Source organism: Schistocerca cancellata, chromosome 6 (genome assembly GCF_023864275.1).
Source record: "Schistocerca cancellata isolate TAMUIC-IGC-003103 chromosome 6, iqSchCanc2.1, whole genome shotgun sequence".
Classification (NCBI taxonomy): domain Eukaryota; kingdom Metazoa; phylum Arthropoda; class Insecta; order Orthoptera; family Acrididae; genus Schistocerca; species Schistocerca cancellata.
Window position 1 is genome coordinate 695,639,897 of NC_064631.1, and position 19,905 is coordinate 695,659,801.

Genomic DNA, 19,905 nt, shown 5'->3' on the forward strand with positions numbered 1-19,905 from the left:
TTAGGATGGTCCATGGGTCCAGGATACTATCCATCTCCTGCACAGGCAAAAGAAAGAAGTGTTCTTCTGCTGGGTCTCTGGACACGAGGGAATCGAGGGAATGAGTCTGCTGACAGAGCAACGAAGGCAGCCTGCTGGGATACTACCACATTTCAACTTCACATCCCCTACAAGCTTTCATGTAATGGATGACGCAGCTAGTGTTGACTGAGTAGGAGCGGCAATGGCTGCAAGTGGACAACAACGAGCTGGAGTCGATCAAATCTACCATTAACCCTGGTACTCATCTTTTTCGAGCTCCGCATTCGTATCCGACATTGCTCAATGACGCATGACCTCTCTTGCGGCTACAAGATGGTGATGCACTCACACTCACGGCCTACCATGTTTAAAAGTCATGTGTGTTGTATGCTGATAGGCGGGAAACCTTCCGTCTACCGACGGACTTACCCTCCATTTTAAGCGATAACGAAACATGTAACGCAGGAAATGCATATCCTCCTATTTCCATCTATTGTACTATAAATTTGTTTTCGTTATTTTTGTTACCTGAATATATAACATTTCCGTGTCTTTACATATTGTAATTGTTTTACTATTTGTGTATATATATTTATGCATTTATGTCGATGTATAAAAGGTTTGTTTCGTAAATATAATTTGTATTTTTACGCTGGGTCTTACCTAGGGAAAACTGCTATCGAACGATTACATCTATAGGTTGTGTGAAGAATCAAAGTGTATAGGATCTTTGGTAGTGTTAACTCTGTCGCGTGGAGCGCGGGCAGAGCAGAGGGAGTCTGGCTGGAGTAGCGAGTGGAGCAGGGGCGTTGTGTGAAGCTCCCCCGAGTTGCCGCGCTTTCGGGGTTTGGCAGCATGTAATTGCGCTCGACTCGCGATGATAGTATCTGACATGGTGTCGCGGACGGGAAGCATTAGCTGGCGCACATCAAGAGCCCGTTTCGCCTGGTGACCGTGTCGAGAGGAAGCCGCGCCCACATCCAGCTTCTGCAACAGCGACGGCCGACAATGAGTGACTGTCGCCACCTCCTCGATCGACGGCTTCAAACCTTCAATCAACCAACAAGGAAGACTGGAAGCACGTAAAGTTTTAGAACTGTAAGGCAGACCTCAGCTTTTCAAACTGTACCATTTTCGTAACTATAATTACAGCAACTTAGCATGAACATTTGTTGCTCATTGTCCCAATTGCATTACCAAGCAGGGTCCCTTCCTTTTCCGGAATGAACCCGAGTTTCGTTGAAATTCAAACGCCAGCATCATTTTATTTCACTGCTTTAATTTCAAAGTTCAGTTAAAGTATTCTTAGCAGGCTACAATATTTAGATTACACAAGCACGAATTAAGAGTGCGAGTTTTGTTACCGTATTTTAGCATACCTGTGACTGCAGCTCATCTTGGTACGTACTAAATTTTACTATTGTTAATTGTTCAGAATCATTTAATTCAAGTTCAAAGTTAAATCTCTTCTTTCTAAATAGCGTAGATTCAAGTAGCTTTTGAAATGATTGTTGAGGTAGTCCAAGAGTAAACGTATTTTACTGAATTTCGATGTGCTTCAGAAAGAAAGCTCACTATTAACTTCGGTCACTAAATTAACTTTCGATTTTCCGGTTTTATTAATTCTTTTGCTGAATTAAGTCAGAGTGTAGAGAAATTTATTACTTCTGACAAACTTTCAGTTTTCACACTACATGTGTCAACCTTCAGTTGACACGCGTCTAGTGCTAATTATATGTGTAATAACCTTTCTTTTTCAGTTACTATAGTAATTGTCCTTCGGACTGGCGACCGTAATTTCCCCCCAATCTCAAATACCTAATTACCGCTAGTTAATTGTTAACGTAACGGCTGCACATTTACTTTCTTTATTAACTTTACCCCTTTTCAACATTAATTTCCACCAGTTTCATTAACACTTTTCCTTTCATTTAGATGTAACCCTTTCCTCCCTCTTTACCGACAGATTAACTTCGGTGACGATTGCTTTTCCCAAATTTCCATTAGGTACACACGGTTTAATTTTTCACTGTCATTAAGGTCGATAAGTGAGGGGGAGGTTACAAACAATAGCACGAAAATTGTTGAAATACGATATGGCATCTGGAGTCCTGCCCAGTTTAATTGGGTAGAGTTTTTTTGTGATCAGCTAGGCTATTTACTGACTTTCCCTGTTTTATTATTTCTTTTAACCATGAAAACAATATGATTGGATCTAATGGCACTTGTAGAATTTTCTATAACTATTGACTATCGTTATATGGCCTTTGTTTTCCATTTCAACAAGAGAACAAAAGTATTCCTCGTTCACCAGTACCACGATTTTGTAAAGGACGTAATGTCAAAGCTGTTTAGCTCCAACAATTTCAAATCCATCCATCGAGAGATGGAGCGCGACGCCAAGACTTGGGAAGGATGCTGAAAGATACCAGCTTTGCTATTTCCAAACAAAGCATCCCAATATTCACCTTAAGTGATTTAACGAGTCCACAGAAAACTCTGCCAATTGTAAAAATTTTTTCTCTTTGAGCATTTGTGCGATGTAACTATAGTATCATACGTGGAAATTCTGAGTGTAAATGGTTCTGTCAAGTGTATATGGAATTTTAGTGCCCTCTTTCAGTCGTTGATAAGTAATGAAGGAAAAGGCATAAACCCAATGCTGGCATATTGCCTTATGGTGACCACCAGGCTTAATGTCCCAATTAAATGCACATAGCTCATTCAACATCACTAAGGCCTTCACTCTGTTGAGAGGCTTGGAATTAAGTGCAGGACACTGGCGCTAAATTTACTCGTATACATCAGAAACTGTAGGTCACAACTTCTCCTCCTCGATGTTGGTTTTTGACTAGACTGGAACCAGATACATCAGAGCAGAGTGACATGACACTAGTTTGATCAGCGACCTGGCCTGTGTATAGTGATTGTAATGTTCTTTTCATTCTCTGCTCCAAACTCTAGAATAAAATGTAGTTCAGACTTTATTTCTACATTTGGCTGCTCCAAAGGGTACAGTGGGTTGTTACAGAAATGGCTTATTGTTAGGTTTTTTTTCAGTCTTACCAGGACAGTTTGTAGCTCGGCATAGGGAGTCCACATTTAGAAATAAATGTGAGGAGGCTACTAATTTTGATATTTGCCTTCCAACAAAGCGAAACCTACCTAAATGTTAGGTGGATCGGCCGAATAGAGATCCTTCAGCTTCTTTCTCTAAAAAAATGTTATCCAATAACCAAATCAAAACTCAGAAGTTAATAAGGTTTCTTTGTACATTCTCCTTTGCCAGCTCAGTCTGTTGTAGAACTTGGCTCTTTTCAGCCAAAGACACCGGCATCATGGGAGAGGGGCAGAGGGAATCCCAACTGGGAATGCCTGGGAGAAGATTTCCATTTCCGCCGTTCATCTGATGACCGAAGGAATCCTCCCACAACTCTTGGTCAGAAAGGTAAACTAGGGCTTTGTTAACTTTCGGATAATGTTGTCCGAAGACGATTACTGTATGCATGATTTTTTCTATGTACAGGGTTATTACAAATGATTGAAGCGATTTCACAGCTCTACAATAACTTTATTATTTGAGATATTTTCACAATGCTTTGCACATACGTACAAAAACTCAAAAAGTTTTTTTAGACATTCAAAAATGTTCGATATGTGCCCCTTTAGTGATTCGGCAGACATCAAGCCGATAATCAAGTTCCTCCCACACTCGGCGCAGCATGTCCCCATCAATGAGTTCGAAAGCATCGTTGATGCGAGCTCGTAGTTCTGGCACGTTCTTGGCAGAGGAGGTTTAAACACTGAATCTTTCACATAACCCCACAGAAAGAAATCGCATGGGGTTAAGTCGGGAGAGCGTGGAGGCCATGTCATGAATTGCTGATCATGATCTCCACCACGACCGATCCATCGGTTTTCCAATCTCTTGTTTAAGAAATGCCGAACATCGTGATGGAAGTGCGGTGGAGCACCATCCTATTGAAAGATGAAGTCGGCGCTGTCGGTCTCCAGTTGTGGCATGAGCCAATTTCCAGCATGTCCAGATACACGTGTCCTGTAACGCTTTTTTCGCAGAAGAAAAAGGGGCCGTAAACTTTAAACCGTGGGATTGCACAAAACACGTTAACTTTTGGTGAATTGCGAATTTGCTGCACGAATGCGTGAGGATTCTCTACCGCCCAGATTCGCACATTGTGTCTGTTCACTTCACCATTAAGAAAAAATGTTGCTTCATCACTGAAAACAAGTTTCGCACTGAACGCATCCTCTTCCATGAGCTCTTGCAACCGCGCCGAAAATTCAAAGCGTTTGACTTTGTCATCGGGTGTCAGGGCTTGTAGCAATTGTAAGCGGTAAGGCTTCTGCTGTAGCCTTTTCCGTAAGATTTTCCAAACCGTCGGCTGTGGTACGTTTAGCTCCCTGCTTGCTTTATTCGTCGACTTCCGCGGGGTACGCGTGAAACTTGCCCGCACGCGTTCAACCGTTTCTGCGCTCACTGCAGGTCGACCCGTCGATTTCCCCTTACAGAGGCATCCAGAAGCTTTAAACTGCGCATACCATCGCCGAATGGAGTTAGCAGTTGGTGGATCTTTGTTGAACTTCGTCCTGAAGTGTCGTTGCACTGTTATGACTGACTGATGTGAGTGCATTTCAAGCACGACATACGCTTTCTCTGCTCCTGTCGCCATTTGTCTCACTGCGCTCTCGACCGCTCTGACGGCAGAAACCTGAAGTGCGGCTTCAGCCGAACAGAACTTTATGAGTTTTCCTACGTATCTGTAGTGTGTCGTGACCATATGTCAATGAATGGAGCTACAGTGAATTTATGAAATCGCTTCAGTCATTTGTAATAGCCCTGTATTTGTGTATGTATTTATGTGTGGATCTATGCAAGTATACGCTATGCATGATCTGTGTGTGGCGTCTACTTTCTTTTCATCTCAGAAATAAATGGTTGGCTGCAGTAGGGCAAATCCCTTTTCGGATAGTAGCTTTGATTCCGTTATGGCAATCCTTATTACTTTGTGAAAGAGTGGCGGGAGGAAGAAATTGGAGGCTCTGAGGGGCAACTCTGCTACTTAACACACAGACCCAGCACACCTTCGAAATCCCTGGCCAAAGCTACCAGTGGTGGAACCTTAGTTTGTCGCAATGACAGCCATTGTGTTTAGCATAGCATGTCTTACGGCAGTAGACAGGTCCCTAGAGATTGCCTTCATTGCATTTCAGAGCTGAGAGACTACATTAGAAATTGGCTACGGGTGTGCCGCATATTGTCAGGGATGAGGACCGCGGTTCAGCTCTGGTAAGCCGTCCGATACAGCCGCTCTCACAAGCTGTTTGACGTTGGTTACGACCTGCTGCAGACTGTCCAGCCCCAGCCGGTCCCCACCACTTCCTCTACCAGCCGCCAGAGTGAGCGCCAGCCGCCACCGACCATCGGCGCTGACTGACGTCTGGCGATCGTTATCAGTATCTACAATCCTGGAAATGGAAAAAAGAACACATTGACACCGGTGTGTCAGACCCACCATACTTGCTCCGGACACTGCGAGAGGGCTGTACAAGCAATGATCACACGCACGGCACAGCGGACACACCAGGAACCGCGGTGTTGGCCGTCGAATGGCGCTAGCTGCGCAGCATTTGTGCACCGCCGCCGTCAGTGTCAGCCAGTTTGCCGTGGCATACGGAGCTCCATCGCAGTCTTTAACACTGGTAGCATGCCGCGACAGCGTGGACGTGAACCGTATGTGCAGTTGACGGACTTTGAGCGAGGGCGTATAGTGGGCATGCGGGAGGCCGGGTGGACGTACCGCCGAATTGCTCAACACGTGGGGTGTGTGGTCTCCACAGTACATCGATGTTGTCGCCAGTGGTCGGCGGAAGGTGCACGTGCCCGTCGACCTGGGACCGGACCGCAGCGACGCACGGATGCACGCCAAGACCGTAGGATCCTACGCAGTGCCGTAGGGGACCGCACCGCCACTTCCCAGCAAATTAGGGACACTGTTGCTCCTGGGGTATCGGCGAGGACCATTCGCAACCGTCTCCATGAAGCTGGGCTACGGTCCCGCACACCGTTAGGCCGTCTTCCGCTCACGCCCCAACATCGTGCAGCCCGCCTCCAGTGGTGTCGCGACAGGCGTGAATGGAGGGACGAATGGAGACGTGTCGTCTTCAGCGATGAGAGTCGCTTCTGCCTTGGTGCCAATGATGGTCGTATTCGTGTTTGGCGCCGTGCAGGTGAGCGCCACAATCAGGACTGCATGCGACCGAGGCACACAGGGCCAACACCCGGCATCATGGTGTGGGGAGCGATCTCCTACACTGGCCGTACACCACTGGTGATCGTCGAGGGGACACTGAATAGTGCACGGTACATCCAAACCGTCATCGAACCCATCGTTCTACCATTCCTAGACCGGCAAGGGAACTTGCTGTTCCAACAGGACAATGCACGTCCGCATGTATCCCGTGCCACCCAACGTGCTCTAGAAGGTGTAAGTCAACTACCCTGGCCAGCAAGATCTCCGGATCTGTCCCCCATTGAGCATGTTTGGGACTGGATGAAGCGTCGTCTCACGCGGTCTGCACGTCCAGCACGAACGCTGGTCCAACTGCGGCGCCAGGTGGAAATGGCATGGCAAGCCGTTCCCCAGGACTACATCCCGCATCTCTACGTTCGTCTCCATGGGAGAATAGCAGCCTGTATTGCTGCGAAAGGTGGATATACACTGTACTAGTGCCGACATTGTGCATGCTCTGTTACCTGTGTCTACGTGCCTGTGGTTCTGTCAGTGTGATCATGTGATGTATCTGACCCCAGGAATGTGCCAATAAAGTTTCCCCTTCCTGGGACAATGAACTCACGGTGTTCTTATTTCAATTTCCAGGAGTGTATTTCCGGCCAGTCGAGGTTTCTTTGCCGCAGCAGGGCCTGGTCAGATTGGGTACCTCCCCCCTCACTTATCGACCTTAATGACAGTGAAAAACTAAACCGCGTGTACCTAATGGAAATTTGGGGAAACAATCGTACCGAAGTTAATGTGTCGGTAAAGAGGGAGGAAAGGGTTACATCTAAATGAAAGGAAAAATGCAAATGAAACTGGTGGAAATTAATTTTGAAAAGGGGTAAAGTTAATAAAGAAAGTAAATGTGCGGCCGTTACGTTAACAATTAACTAGCGGTAATTAGATATTTGAGATTTGGGGGAAATTACGGTCGCCAGTCCTAAGGACAATTACTATAGTAACTGAAAAAGAAAGGTTATTACACATATAATTAGCACTAGAAGCGTGGCAACTGAAGGTTGACACGTGTAGTGACAAAACTGAAAGTTTGTCAGAAGTAATCAATTTCGCTACACTCTGACTTAATTTAGCAAAAGAATTAATAAAACCGGAATATTGAAAGTTAATTTAGTGACAGAAGTTAATAGTGAGCTTTCTTTCTGAAGCACATTGAAATTCAGTAAAATACGGTTAGTCTTGGACTACCTCAACAATCATTTCAAAAGCTACTTGAATCTACGCAATTTAGAAATAAGAGATTTAACTTTGAACTTGAATTAAATGATTCTGAACAATTAACAATAGTAAAATTTAGTATGTACCAAGCTGAGCTACTGTCACAGGTAAGCTACAATACGGTAACAAAACTCGCACTCTTAATTTGTGCTTGTGTAATCTAAATATTGTAGCCAGCTATGAATACCTTAACTGAACTTTGAAATTAAAGCAGTGAAATCGAATGATGCTGGCGTTTGAATTTCAACGACACTCGGGTTCATTCCGGAAAAGGAAGGGACCCTACTTGGTAATGCAATTGGGAGAATGAGCAACAAAGGTTCATGCTACATTGCTGTATTTTAGTTATGAAAATGGAACAGTTTGAAAAGCTGAGGTCTGCCATACAGTTCAAAAACTTTACGTGCTCCCAGTCTTCCTTGTTGGTTGATTGAAGGTTTGAAGCCGTCGATCGAGGAGGTGGCGACAGTCCCTCATTGTCGGCCGTCGCTGTTGCAGAAGCTGGATGTTGGCGCGCCTTCTTCTCGACACGGTCACCAGGCGAAAGGGGCACTTGATGTGCGCCAGCTAATGATTCCCGTCCGCGACACCGTGTCAGAAACTATCATCGCAAGTCGAGTGCAATTACATGCTGCCCAACCCCGAAAGCGCGGCAACTCGCGGGAGCTTCACACAACACACCTGCTCCACTGCACCACCCCAGCCAGACTCTCCCTCTGCCCGCACTCCACGCGACAGAGTTAACACTACCAAAGATCCTAAACACTTGGGTTCCCCACACGACCTATCGATGTATTCCTTCGATAGCATACCTGTAGTTTTCCCTAGGCCAGACCCAGCGTATAAATACAAATAATATTCACAAAACAAACCAACATAAATGCATATATACATGTATATATATATATATATATATATATATATATATATATATATATATATATATATATATACAAACAGTAAAACAATTACAATACATAAAGAGACAGAAATGTCATATCTTCAGGTGACAAAATAAGGAAAAAAATTTGCAGTGCAATAGATGGAAACCGGAGGATATGCATTTCCGGCGTTACAAGGTGACTGAGTGGTCCTTGCCGTACTTTGCACGTCATGGTGGTTGTTGCCTGTCGCATTTTTGACTGGCGTGGCCACTGGCACATTCGACGCAGGTGGAACTGTTGGAGCCTTACCTCGCCACATGCTTAAAAGCTTGGCATTTGAAGCATTGTGGATCTCTGACTAGGTGCTTTGCCATCGTCTTCGACTGTATCGAAATTCCTTGGATTTACTTGAAAGAATCTTTCGAAGTCAGGAAAGGTTTCTTTCTGCACGTGAACCTCCTATGGGGCAGGGCGATCCTTAAGATGGCCACATCCGGCTCGTCCGCTGGTGGAGGTACACTGTACCCCACCAGTAAGTCAAGTCGAGGAACGCCTCCACTGGAACCCATTTTGTCAACTCTTTGTATGCCGTGCGTAACGATCAGTGGATGGAGAAATTGGCGTAATTAGAACGCGTGGTTCACTGCTTTTCGTTTCTCGGTAGTCGTCACCTATTCTCGCAACAAGTGACCGTCGATTGTGGTCTTCACTGACAAGCCAGGTTTAGCTAGTGAAGTCAGGTATCGAAGATCTCTCCATGAGATATCACCGTCGTACGAATGTAAATTATAGTCAGTGGAGACATTTCATATCGCTCGGGTGCACAAGATTTGCTGCTTTCCACTCTATTAGCGGAAACTTGCATCTGTCCTGCATTTTCTATCCACTTGCGAGAGTCAGCTGCCTGCAGCCTGCCAGGTTTCTCAGATATCTTTCTCCTTCCTGCCACCTTGATTGAATACTATACCATACTATTAGGAGTAACCGCACTGCTGGTGCCCCGCAGTGAGAACTGCGAGACGCAAGGACGACAGGCGAGTAACGTGTGTGACTTGTGTGTGCCCTTTCTTATTTTATCTAACTTCTCTCGAACCATAGAACTGAGAGCTAAGCTGTCTCTTTTAATCAAAACTCAGATCCTGCACAAATAATTTTTGCGACCACGACACTAACAATGCTATCATAACAGTGATTAATATTGGTCAGAACTCTAGTTACCATTGGTACCAAATAAAATTATCTGATTTTCGAAATTTCTTATTTTTTAAGTGGATACTATATGTTCCTATTCTCTGTTCCTAGTACTGAAACGTCCCCTTAGAACAATTTCTGAATTACTGTGCTGATAAACCTCTTACACTATTTGCTTTTCAAACAGCCGAGCAAAACTGAACGTACTCAAACATTCACTAAAGTCACACACAATATTTTTAGCGCAACGTAATCTGACTTTCAGAAATCCCTACAAAGGAATGGCCCTGACTAACATTAACCTATACGTTTCACAAATCACTTACCTCACCAAAAATCTTCGTTACTCGAACTACTGCAATAGAGCGAGCGCCACTACTGCCAGCTAAATAAAAAATTCAAACTACGGAAGGCACTAACTACTGATAGGCATAGTTAGCAAATGAAAGACTTTAATAGAGAACAAACAATGTATTTACCTCAATAGTGTTCTAAAGTCATAATGTATATAGCAGTTCATGATATCCAGTATTGCAAATTTCAAAACTCCGCCATCTCTCTCCTCACATCCACCACTGCTGGCGGTTCACATCCAACTGCGCAACGCTACGCGCTGTTAACATCCAGCTGCCCAACACTACAATAGCAAACAACAATGCTAACTAGCCACACACTGCACACAGCACAGCCAGTAATTTTCATACACAGCGCTACATGTCGTTACCAATATAAAAACCTGAACAGCCTACTTACATAAACTGCGCAATGCTAGGCGCTGTTAACATCCAGCTGCCAAACACTACAATGGCAGACAACAATGCAAACTAGCCACAGACTGCACACAGCACAGCCAGTGATATTCATACAGAGCGCTACGTGTCGTTACCAATATAAAAACCTGAACAGCCTACTTACATAAACTGCGCAACGCTACGCGCTGTTAACATCCAGCTGCCCAACACTACAATGGCAGACAACAATGCAAACTAGCCACAGACTGCACACAGCACAGCCAGTGATATTCATACAGAGCGCTACATGGCATTACCAACAAGAAAATCTGAACAGCCTACTTACAGTACTAACGTAGATAGTTGTTTGGATTTTCTTTCAATTTTCTGGTGGAGAGAGTACACCGGAATTCACTGTTCCTTGGCTTTGCCGAAAACAACAGATTTTACTTCGGGAACAGCAAAAGTATAATTCCGTGTTTGTCGAAGGAGCGTTAAATCAGATCTAATAATATCTACTGGAAGGGTATTAGAAAAGCAAACTGGATGGTAAGTCCTCCTGTAAGTCGAGTCCTCTGCCGGTTGCTGATATCGACAAGCTTACAGCTGTGTGCATTGTGGGTCCCCTCGCTTGCTTTTCTTAAGCTCCGCCTGTTTGCTCTCTACGGACGAATCGATACTCTCAGAGGACTGCGGCCACTCTGTTTTTTCGCCACATTAAAGCAGAAGTTGCAGGTATCTCCCAATTATCTCCTGACGACTCGTTTTCGAGAGAAATGACAAGTTTATTCAAGCAACAGATAATCTCTAGTTCACAACGTGCAATATGGTTCACGCTGGTGAGTTTTGGTGGGGCAGTTTCCTTTTGAAACCTCTTATCGAACTTCCAAACTGATGCTGAGATAATCTTCTCTTCAGTAGTATTTTTTCAATCAGTTCCAGCACCTTCTTTACTCAGCATATTGTGAGAAATAAAGGCCGTGTTGTAAGAGTAGTGTCCTTCGATAATGAAAATACTTCTAAGGTGAATGAATCAACAATGATAAGGGCTTATAGAATGTGCAAGGTAATAGACACTAAAAAGCTATAGATAAAATGTGTATGTGCAAAAAATTTTGGTTTCTAAATGGCAGCAAAGGTGAGAGGTCTGTTCACTTGAAGTGTGCGCTGAACTACTACTGTATTTAGATTACGATGCCCAAGCCAGTAATACAACTGAATTACAGAATGAGGAGAGCCCTGCACATATATTGCTTGAATAATCTGAAACCGATAATAGTGGTTAACGGGCAAAAATTCATACCACAGACAAAGAAAATATTCAAATATAAACGTATGAACAGAAGGTTTGAGCCTGAAGGGCCACCAAAATAGTTAACAAGACTTTAGTTAAAGAACAGATTTTCCAACAGTTTAGACAAGGCAGTATGAAACAATAACGAGACCTGAAGGGCCATGCAACTTCCAAGTAAGGGGCCTGAAGGGCCAAATTAACAAGATAAGAAAATCTTAAAAATATCAACTGGATAATAACAAGTGCTTATTAACAACATGACCGTAAGGGTCAGGTAATAAATAAAATTAGTCGAACAAATTCTGCAATAAGTAAGTTATGGACAGGAATTTATCAGTAAGCGGGCCTTAAGGGCCCCAGTACATTAACAAGGGAGGTTAAGTATTAAAACTGGATTTCACAACCTTACGGGCTGTAGACCTTCCAAAAGGGGGGGGGGGGGAGAAGCGCCAATTCTTCAAGGCACTTAATAAACAGCTCAGCCTGAAGGGCTGGCCGATGCTTAAAGTTAGGCAAGTTCTCAAAAATAGAAGGCAAATCAACAAAATTATCAGTAATCGAGCCTTAAGGGCCACAGTACATATAGAATCCACTTTAAGCATTAAGAACTATCATACACCGAAGCAATTCCCTAAAACGTAGCAACCATAAATAAATCGATACCATCCAGCTTAAAACGTAGGCACAAAAATACATCAATATACTTCTAAAACGTAAACTTGCATTAAATCTAAATTTAAAATGCAAACAATCGCACACCAACATGGCCAGCAAATTTACAAAAGCTTAACCACAGTTGCTGAGTATCAAATACAAGCAGCTGCAAGGCTTCCAATCAGTCATCGTGCCCCAATATCATGATTTACAATCTTCAGGTAGTACGAAACAGGAAAAATACAAGGAGGGCCCCAAAGAGGAATTAAATGATGCCCTTCAATTACGAATCATTAAACCGCAGCGTAAAGCTGCTACATTTCAAAAACTGGCGTAAAAGCCACCAGCTAAATCAACACTGTTCATACAGGCAAACATACAAATAAAATTCTCTAACCCTGTAAAATTTTAAGTCTAAAAGGGGGCTGATAATAACATACGGTATTAAAACAATCTTTAAGATAAACACATGCACCAACAACTTTTAATGTGTGCACAGCCACGTACTTCACAGATTTCTTTTCTTTCTCTCACATACATAGAACATGTAGGCTTAGAACTTGTAACCTCCCCCTCCCTTATCGACCTTAATGACAGTGAAAAATTAAACCGCATGTACCTAATGGAAATTTGGGAAAAGCAACCATCACAGAACTTAATTTGTCGGTAATGAGAGAGGAAAGGGTTACATCTAAATGAAAGGAAAAATGCAAATGAAACTGGTGCAAATTAATATTGAAAAGGGGTAAAGTTAATAAAGAAAGTAAATATGCGGCCGTTACGTTAACAATTAACTAGCGGTATTGGATATTTGTGATTTGGGGGAAATTGCGGTCGCCAGTCCTAAGGACAATTACTATAGTAACTGAAAAAGAAAGGTTATTACACATACAATTAGCACTAGAAGCGTGGCAACTGAAGGTTGACACGTGTAGTGTCAAAACTGAAAGATTGTCAGAAGTAATAAATTTCGCTACACTCTGACTTAATTTAGCAAAAGAATTAATAAAACTGGAAAATTTAAAGTTAATTTAGTAACTGAAAATAATAGTGAGCTTTCATTCTGAAGCACATCGAAATTCAGTAAAATACGGTTAGTCTTGGACTACCTCAATAAACACTTCTAAAGCTACTTGAATCTACGCAATTTAGAAATAAGAGATTTGACTTTGATGTTGAATTAAATGATTCTGAACAATTAACAATAGTAAAATTTAGTATGTACCAAGCTGAGCTGGAGTCACAGGTAAGCTAAAAAATGGTAACAAAACTCGCACTCTTAATTTGTGACAGTGTAATCTAAATGTTGTAGCCAGCTATGAATACCTTAACAGAACTTTGAAATTAAAGCAGTGAAATCGAATGATGCTGGCGTTTGAATGTCAATGACACTCGGGTTCATTCCGGAAAAGGAAGGGACCCTGCTTGGTAATGCAATTGGGACAATGAGCAACAAAGGTTCATGCTATGTTGCTATAATTTAGTTAAGAAAATGGATCAGTTTGAAAAGCTGAGGTCTGCCATACAGTTCTAAAACTTTACGTGCTTCCAGTCTTCCTCGTTGGCTGATTGAAGGTTTGAAGCAGTCGATCGAGGAGGTGGCGACAGTCACTCATTGTCGGCCATCGCTGTTGCAAAAGCTGGATGTTGGCTCGCCTTCTTCTCGACACGGTCACCAGACGAAACGGGCTCTTGATGTGCGCCAGCTAATGCTTCCCGTCCGCGACACCGTGTCAGAAACTATCACAGCAAGTCGAGCGCAATTACATGCTGCCCAACCCCGAAAGCGCGGCAACTCGCGGGAGCGTCACACAACACACCTGCTCCACTGCTCCACCTCAGCTGGACTCTCCCTCTGCCCGCGCTCCACGCGGCAGACTTAACACTACAAAAGATCCTAAACACTTTGGCTCTGCACACGACCTGTCGATGTAATCGTTCGATAGCATAGTTATCCCTAGGCCAGACCCAGCGTAAAAATATAAATAATATTTGCAAAACAAACCATTTATACATCGACATAATGCATAAATAAATATATACAAATAGTAAAACAATTACAATATATAAAGAGACAGAAATGTCATATCTTCGGGTAACAAAATAAGGAAAAATCTATAGTACAATAGATGGAAATAGAAGGATATACATTTCCGGCATTACACGTGCCCCACATTGTCTGAGGATGTTCGTGTAACCTAAACAGACTCAGAAAATGTTCCAAAAAAGAAACAGCGGAAATACATATGCTCAAAACCTCAACAAAATTCAGCATTCGTCTAATTAACCGTAAATCAATTTTTAGACCATAATAATTGAGTGGAGACACTCTTAATCTTATTCCACTCTGTCATCTTGCACAAAATAAAATAAGTTGACAACATATTAAAATTCTTAGATACATAGAAAATGGTTTAGATATCCCAAAATCATTAAAATTCGTAACACTATTAAGAAATGGAATTCTATTTACAAAATTAATCAGAGTACATGGTCATAATAACAGGTAGATCGAAATACGCAAATTAATTATTAATTACATAGAATACACATTTTTATGCAACCATTTCATAATTAATATTCTCGCCATAAGAGTCCGCTTAACGCTAAACGACAAAATAACATACAGCAGATCGACAAAAACATAATTGTTGACAGCAGAATTCTTTCACATCAGCTGTCCGGGAAGAGAAACAACTCCACCTTCTGTACCTGCAATTACAAAGGATGCCGACAGCGTCACAACAGCCGACAGCGACTCCGCCTCGCCAGTATTGTTGTGCCCGCCTGTGGGGCACGCTTGATCTCACTCGCCCTTGTAACGGCATTTCCAGAACGTCTGTTCCACTGAACTCTTTCGGAAAAACCCACTCCGGAGTAGTCTCAAGGAGTCCATAACACTATCACAGTGGATAACTCAACACTGTCCATCATCACACGCATGTACTAGCCTGAAACTTAAAACAGCGTCTAAGTACATCGGTAATGACTAGTAAAACACATATTCATGAAATCTTACAGCTAGTTACAAAATCATATTTACATTGCTTAATCTACTGTGGCCAGCCGGAGTGGCCGAGCGGTTAAAGGCGCTACAGTCTGGAACCGCACGACCGCTACGGTCGCAGGTTCGAATCCTGCCTCGGGCATGGATGTGTGTGATGTCCTTAGGTTAGTTAGGTTTAAGTAGTTCTAAGTTCTAGGGGACTTATGACCACAGCAGTTGAGTCCCACAGTGGTCAGAGCCATTTGAACCATTTTTGGATCTACTGTGACTCAGCTGAAAACTTAAACTAGCAGCTTGGATTTTTCAATTGATAAATAATCATTCTCTCTTAAATCATTTAGTAAAAATTTATTACTTATTAATTACAAATTCTTTAATGTCCTCTTGGTCAGGCAAACGCATGGCAATCTATCAAATTCTTAAATCTTACACTCTATATTTACATACTGTACAAATTACCCATTCTGTGGTATTAATCAATCCTAGGTTGGTACAATTTCAAGTCTACAATGTTCCGTATACCTAATAGTTTTCCAGAGCTTGGATACTCTGCGCAATAAGCATTTGTGTGAGGTATACCAATGACTTTATATGGTCCATTATAAACAAACTTTAATTTAGAGATTTCATTGTCTATCTCGCTCGATTTCTCGTGAGCTTTTACCAGTACTAAGTCTCCGATTGCAAACTTAGCAAAACGCGCTTTAGCGTCATGACGACGTATGGGAACATCGGCTTTTAGCTTCATTATTTCTCGCAAACGATCTTCTTTCACACCAATACTCGGTTTGTCTGGAAACACCCTTATTCCTCATTATTGCTTCATACAGGCCTCGTCTTTGTTCGTGTGTTACGTTTGACACACCGTCTACAATAGCTTGCAATTTACTTTCTACACTATTGTCACTGCCGAGATTCCTTACGTTACAGTAGTTCAAATTCATACCTACGTCAATGGCATCTGGCCAGTTAACAATGTGTATAGGCTGGTTTTGCCTATGCACACTATCTCCTGCCTCATCAAAACTAACTACTATTGTTTTATCTTGAGACGTACATGTCAAAGTTTTGCTTTTGCAATTAATCTCTACATGGTACTTTAATAGCCAATCTAACCCGATAATTACTTCTGTAGTTAAGTCTGGCACGACGACAAACTCTTGTTCCAATCGTGTCCCACATATCTCGAAGTCAACAAAAATCTGTTTTGTGAGCGGTTTACTGGCCTTCCCAGTAGCACCGATAATTTTCACTCCTGTTACGGGCATAACTACGATGCCAGGTCTGTCTTTCAGTAACTCAAATACTTTTCCAGATACAGCACTCAATTCTGCACCGGTGTCAATCAACACGTTTAGTTGTAGGTCGTGCATATTAAAAGACACTACTATCTGTCTACACTTGTCCTCGATTGTTTCTTTATTTTCCCACAGTAAATCCTCGCCTATATCCAGGTCATTCCAGAAAAAAACCATCCGGCTTTGATCCTAAATCCGGCTTATATGACGGCCTTTCCAGCCTCTGTTCACATACAGTTTTAATTTCAACACGTTTGTCCTGAGTCTTAGTCTGTAGCTTCGCCTCCAATACCGAAACCTTTTCCTGTAACTCGTCAACTAGTGAGGGTTGCTTTGCTATCAATTCACTAATTGTCACCTTCGTTGATTCCTCTTGCGTCAGACTGATCTCATCTGCCGAACTACCTGAAGGAATGTGCCCAGTAGTATCTGCAATTACTTCCTCTAGATCTGCGCAACCCACACTGCTATCGTCTGACCGTATTATGTCAGCTTTAACCTCATACACGCTGTAATGTATGTGCTTTTCTACCAATCGTGTCAGGCTATCACTAAAATTTTCGCAATCTTTCTCCATAATACTCTCGCAATGATTAAACTGGAGGTTTGCGTCGGATGGGTCGGCTATTTCTACCACTATAACTTTCGGTAAAGTCCGACGGTTAGGGCCAGAACTTTCCGTTACTACTTCAACATCCAACTCCTGCGGGACGAAACACGACGAATCTTGCTCGTGCTCCCCATTAACATCAACTATTTCTAGTAAAGTCTGCCGGTTAGGGCCAGAACTTCCTATCACTTCACAAATACTATCTTCCTGTGGGACGAGACGCGGCAAATCCTGCCCGCGCTCCCCATAAACTCTTCTCCCGTACAGGCCCCTATAATCTCTTAGTTTGTCATATAAGCGACCGAACTGCCTTAACCAGACCTCATCCCTCTCAGCATCCCCTCGCTCAATGACGAACGTGTTATCCGACATCTCATCTTCTCTCAACAATTGCGAATCATTCTAAAACTCAATCTTCATTTCCGCTGTGGGTGTTACAGCTGCCACTTTATAATCGTTTTCCGGAACACTACTTAAATTGTTCTCACTGACAGTGAATGTATTTTCTACAGCCGTGTCTACAGCTGATCTACTACTTGTGGGCGCACTCCTTTCTCCTAACACTGGCACACTCTCCCGCCGTTGAATATTCCATACGGAATATTCATAACGACGACTCCTGGGTTTTCTCCTGTTATTGGGCCGCCAAAATTTCTCCACGCCCGGTCGGACCGTCACCGGCGCGGCTATTGGGTTCCCTGCCTCGTCCCAGCAGGTACGCTCCCCGGATGCTGCTGAGGCGGCTGATCACACCCTCTGGCGTTATTACTATTCTGCGAAGTCTGTCTCACGCTAGTATGATACTGGTTTCCATCATTCCTGTTATTATTTGCATTGTACCGATTGTTATTGCTGCCATGGTTGCGGTATGCATTATTCCCATGGTTATTGTTGTTGTGGTTGCTGTGGTACCCGTTGTTGTTACCACGGCCTCTACCACTATCGCGATTATTGCGCCAATTGTCCTCGTCCTCAACTCTTACCAGTAAATCATTAATTGTCCTGTAATTGCATCCTATGTAGCGTTTTGTATCATCTGGAAGCTTCTTGTAGAGTTCCCAGACTATTTAGGATTCCGTGCGGCCATCACGCAAATATTCCAACTTGCGGATCCAGCCCTCACAAAACTCCTTCACTGAGCCGCGCGAATTCGCATCGAAAGGCCCCGATACGACAACTTCGCGCCAGACACTTTGCTGTTTTTGCTCTGACCAGTATTCAACCAGAAACAAATTTTTAAACTCTTCAAAAGTCAGGTTGGTAATGTTGAGGTTGAAGCCCCAACGCTTGGCATCACCAGCCAACACGTCAATAACCGCATTAATCTTCCTCTCATTAGTCCATGATCTGGGTAAAACTCTTTCACAATAAGCATCTTGTGGTGCAGTTCTTCTTGTTGTCTCCGTGCTTGCTAAGAAAATGGGATGAGAAGTTCCGCCTTATGCAAGACACCTTTTTTCTTTTGTTTCACCCATACATGTTTCAGCACTTTTGTGCTATCATCAGTGGGTTCTATTTATATTTTTAACTTACATTATATTATTGTCCTCTTGTTTTGGTAGCTGTTATGCTACACAATATACAACATGTCATAGTTTTGAAGTTGTGGTACGTAGGCCTATGTTTTGAATAATCGACAAACTGCATTGCCACACGGACACAGGCAAAGAAGTAAGCCCATTTACTTCGCCAACAAAACAGGAAAACGTACCACAACATCAAAACTATGACATGTTGTATATTGTGTAGCATAACAGCTACCAAAACAAGAGGACAATAATATAATGTAAGTTAAAAATATAAATAGAACCCACTGATGATAGCACAAAAGTGCTGAAACATGTATGGGTGAAACAAAAGAAAAAAGGTGTCTTGCATAAGGCGGAACTTCTCATCCCATTCTCTTTCACAATTTTTAATGAAATCCGTCGCATGTATACCGCCTTTTTACAAGGGGTCGAACCGCTCCTCTGTCGTCAACAATTCCGAACTGTGTGCACAGATTGGCACATAACTCTGTTTTTCGTCAAGTTTCTTTTCTAATTCCGACACTCTCGTAATTACTTGGCAAGTGGTGTCGCAAGCGTTTCTATTTCCCTTTTTTTTTCTTCGCAGGTATTAGCCTGCTTCGTCACTTTGGTATCTACTTCGGATACTAAAGCCATTAAAGTTTACACCTTCTTTTGATCCTGTTTTTTCACTAATTGAATTTGTTCCATCACCTTATTCTCGATGATCGGAGCAACTGCTTCTCCTACACTTTTCTCGATTCTGCTAATTTCGGAATAAAAACGAGTATTTATGCTCGCAACTTCCCCCTGAACGCCTATCATTTCCTGTTTAAGATTACCGATTTCGGTATTAATCACAACAATATCTTCTTTGATTTTATCAACTTTTGAGTTAACAACTCCAACATTGTTGTTAACAACATTAATAGCATTGTTCTGATTGTCTAGCTTCCGTTCATTTTTTTCAGACTGACTCGTGATTTCGTTAATCAAAAAATTCAATGAATCAGTTATATTCCCGGAAAATACCGGTTTTACTTCCGTAGCGGCTTCCTCTCTAATTGTCCCCCCCGTATTCGTCATCAAGGGATTTAGATCTGATTTTCACTTCCGATTTCGAAACATTTTCTAAAGTTTGGAATTCCATTTCTGCTCTTTGTGGCGTTTCGGCG